Source organism: Triticum aestivum, chromosome 4B (genome assembly GCF_018294505.1).
Source record: "Triticum aestivum cultivar Chinese Spring chromosome 4B, IWGSC CS RefSeq v2.1, whole genome shotgun sequence".
Lineage (NCBI taxonomy): Eukaryota > Viridiplantae > Streptophyta > Magnoliopsida > Poales > Poaceae > Triticum > Triticum aestivum.
Window position 1 is genome coordinate 203,208,316 of NC_057804.1, and position 4,304 is coordinate 203,212,619.

The following is a 4,304-nucleotide window of genomic DNA, read 5'->3' on the forward strand; positions in this document are numbered from 1 at the left end:
TCCCGACCGACATATCTTTCCCGACCGACTATTGGACGGCTATAGGAAACATTACCGACCGACTTTCTGTTGGCCCTGCCAGGAACCTTTCCCGACCGATTTTCTCTTACAAACCTTTCCCGACCGACTGTTTGACGGCAATATCTTTGCCGACCAACTACCATTGGCCCTGCCATGAACCTTTGCCAACCAACAGTAGGACGGTGATTCCTTTTGCCAACCGACAGTTCATCTACACTTTGCCAATGGTGTTTGGCATATTACAGTATCAAAACAATATCAATCAGGTGACATATCTCATCATTATCTATCAAGTTACAATAACTTGCATGTACTCTCAAATATTAAACTAGGACCAAACAAAAATAACACTTATAATTCTCATAATAGAGGTAACAAAATAAGAGGAAACATTTGTCTGGGTGACCGAAACACACGATAGGTTTATAAAATGATAGATGCATGTCTGACGATTCAATGCTTGCTACCTTACAAGATATCCTTTACAAAATGGTAGCTACAAGATGCATTGGTTTTGCTCCATTACAAAAGATATCTAGTTGACGCAAACTGACAGCTTCATGGTTTCTTCTTGTTCCTCTTGTCTTCCGTGCACAACCTGACAGCAACATGGAAAGACAAAAAACCGTACAATTAATATACATGCAAGCGGATGAAATTTCCTTTTCAGTGAGTACTACTGTACTACCTGTTCAACTTTAGAGTAAAGAGCATCAGGCATGAAACAGAGAAACTGAATTAATATACAACCAGCTAAATTTGAGGTGAATAAGTTTGATTTGCAGACCTGTAAACTTGGGATCCTTACGAAAGTGTCAAACTAAGAATAACCAAAGTCGACCAGGAGACGCGACCCCAAGTTTTGAGAAATAATTGGATGATTGAACCATTTCACGACTATCTTCACATGATTTATATCACAGGGTTAAAAAAATGTTGTGCACTGACGATTTATGTTATGCTGTGAAACTGAAAATAATTCATGTCAAGCTGCATAATAGGGAACATAAACAAATGTTGTAGTTGTAGCTATGTTGACTGCTACACTCGTCTAGTTATAACTACAGGAAGCTAAGTACTAGCGGCCTTTTGACAATGATGATGAAGAAAAGATATGTTCTCACGTTTTCTTATCGATAATGAAATAAACAAATGTTGTCTTTCCACCACCATCAGAGATCTGCAAGAGAGAAAGAATATGAGACATAAAAATCAAAGGGAAGTCCAGACTACAGGTTTCACATGCATCTGTCATCTGTTGATGTTTGATTTTCTGTAAGAGAATACCTCAGGCAAGATTAACACGGAGGCAGATGCCCCTGGCTTGTAGGGTTTCATCTACCAAAGTGATCATGAATCAGTATGACACGTCAAACAATTTGAGCCAAGTAGACAAAACACATATTGTTGGTGATTACCTTGCTAGATGGTCATGCAATGGACCTTGTGACAGCATCGGCGACAAATTGTAAACCATCATATTCATAAGGCAGCGTTGCATCCTTTGTGATCACAACATTGACAACAACCTCACGAGAAGATCTAGGAGGCCACAAGAAAATTATCATATATATATACACATATCCGCTTTGTATATAATTTCTTTACTACCTAAAACCCAGGATAAACTATTGGATATATACGTACCCGTGTATGTACATAATTTCATTAGTAGCTATATATACCATGGGTATGTTTATATTATTTGGAGTCAGCACAATTTGTTGATATAAATAATAAAATATTTTGTCATGGATACTCATGAATGTATCAATTTTTATGTATACATATATTCATTTGTGTGTAGAAAATTCACAAGCCGCCAAGTCACATGCGAGCTATTAAAAGCTAGGTGCCTGAGCACCTAGGTGCCCCCAACAATTTACCTATATATTGTTTGTGACTCTTGCGCTTGCCTTTTTTCCTCCTGCAAAAGACACACTGTATGAGTACATCGCTGAAAATAGAAAATATTAGTGGATCAAACACAAGACTTATGAGGCTCTACATTATGAAAATCATATACTAAAAACAAAAATAAACACTGGACACTCCACACACCTTATGCACTAAGGTGGTGTCGCATATATTCTGCTACTTCTCTTCGTCGGCTCAATGTTACAAACAGTTGTCCTCTGTTTAACTGCAGAAAAAATGAGAGAGATGAATGTCAGGTCACATGTAGAGAGAACAGAGAGGCTTGTGCTACATTCTATTGCGATCCATTGTTTGGCCCATGTGCCCATTGTTTGCCCCTTAGTTGTAAAAGTAAGTTTGTGCCACCAGTTATATTACCCGACCCCATGGAGGACATCTTGGCACTGTATAGTCCGGTCAGATGCAATGTTTCAGTAGCAGAAGTGATTATTGCATCATAAATGTTTCAACACAATATTTGACCTTTGCATTGAAGGAAATTTGACAATCATGGTGACTGCTCTGGTCCTTTGGAATTTGGGTAGTAACAATAAATGGAAAAATATTTATAATGAGAAATGCATATACTAATCCACAATATCTTTTGTATGCATCATAATCAGTCTGCATAGTGTTAGTTTCTAGGTTAATTTTGGTTGTAGTTGCTTGCAGGGAAACATGACAATAATAAACCTGTCTATATGTCTATATGATACCAAGATTCAAGATGAGCTTAATTCAGGCCATTGTGGGCCAGGTCCTTTTCTTTGAGAGGCAGGAAGCAAGAACTATCCAGCGGGAGTTCTGCATTGTGATTCCATGGTTCCTTCCTCCGGCTGGATGTGGTTATCCAGCAAAGTGGTCTACACTAAAATAAAGTGAAACGAGGAAAGCAAGACAACCATGTCACAAGGCTGTCTATGTTTGGCTTGAGCCATCTTTTAAGCAAGGAAGAACTATTGCTGTGTTGTTTTTCTTGGGTGGCATGAAGAAGAATTCAGTAAAAAAGTAAAGCATGAAGAAGATTTCAGTAAGAAAAAGTTAAGTGAGTATTTGGGCAGTTGGATGGCGGTATGCTGACGCACCATTGTCGTCAACTCAGCCCAGAAATGTGCTTAGCTGGAGCAGCACAAACACTAGAAACTCATCCATTGGTGCTGCAAAGAAGATTCACTTTCAAGAGAACCAAGTTATTTTCACAATTTTTGACAAAAAAGCTGCAGGCTGCCAACAGAACTTAGTACTGTAATAAAAATTAAAGCTAACATAACTCAGTACTATAAAAATATATTAAATCTACATAAACAGCATCTACCAACAGAGTACTGACGGGGCAAATAACACAGTCTTCTACCCATAATCCACAGCGAACTCCTTCACTCCCAGTTCATCTCTTAACAAACTTTGTAATACAAAATTGATGCGGCAAAATAACTATACGCAAAGATAGAGGAATGTATGGAGGGGGAGCTGTACCTCAGCCGCTTCGTTGCCCCTGCCCAGCCGAAGACAGAGAGGGATGCCCTTGCCCAGGCGCAAGCTGCTCCCATCCAAATCTGCCGATGCGTGTGTCTTCGTGAGCTAGACGGTGGAGATGGGGAGGTCAGGTCAGGGATGTTGGAAAGAGGCGGCCAACCGGACAGAGAGCACGAGGGTGTGGAGCCGGCGACGGAGAGAGGCAGGACGGAGTTGGGCTGCGCTATAGGGACAGGGCGGCGCGGGGCGGTGCTATAGAGGCAGGGCGGCGTGGGGCAGCGGTGGGATAGACCGACAGTAGCCCCGGGCGAGGCGGGGCGGGGCGGCGGTCGGAGGCGTGGGCGCCGGCGTGCGTGGGGAGCAACAAGAGGAGAGATCTAGGGATTTCGTTGGTGAGGAACGAATGGAGCGTGGGGGTGGCGGCATCCTGATTTTGCGGGGGAAAACTTCGCGGATTGGGCCGGTTCGGCGCTAAATGTTTGGGCTCACGAGGCCCACTTTAGCGTCCGACTGTCGATCGGGATTATTTACCGACCAATGTTCCGTGGGCCATAATAGAATCCCCGACCGACCGTTGGATGGTATATGTTGTACTATTCCCGACCGACAACGGGTTAGTGTACACGGATTTTCCGACCCACAGTCCGTTAGAAATTTTCCTAGCCGACAGTGGTCGGCAATAGTTACTTTTTCCCAACAGACGTCAGTAGGGAATTATGGTGTGTGGTGTAGTGTGTCTAGAGTGCAAAAATCATCCCCGGGCTTGCCTGCCGAGTGAACCTGTTCGTCAGCCGGCCAGGTGAAAAGGTGAATCAGTCGAGTGAACCTCAGCTGGGCTGCGATCCGGTTACTACGCCATCAGCCAAGTGGAATAAATGATGAGTCGGTCG

At 42.7% G+C, this 4,304-nt stretch overlaps 1 long non-coding RNA gene across 3 annotated transcripts; it reads right to left on the reverse strand.

Moving 5' to 3' along the window:
- Window positions 1-366: 366 nt before the first annotated feature.
- On the reverse strand, window positions 367-3,829 carry LOC123091805 (uncharacterized). Of its 3 annotated transcripts, XR_006443517.1 has the most exons (8): window positions 3,415-3,829; window positions 3,024-3,095; window positions 2,083-2,164; window positions 1,908-1,948; window positions 1,440-1,563; window positions 1,309-1,359; window positions 1,146-1,201; window positions 367-619 (listed from the first exon to the last, which is right to left on the reverse strand). It is a non-coding gene; the product is annotated as an uncharacterized lncRNA (long non-coding RNA). The 3 variants fall into 3 exon arrangements; XR_006443519.1 differs by lacking the exon at window positions 3,024-3,095; XR_006443518.1 differs by having other exon boundaries at window positions 367-1,201; window positions 3,024-3,111.
- Between the last annotated feature and the right edge of the window lie 475 nt (window positions 3,830-4,304).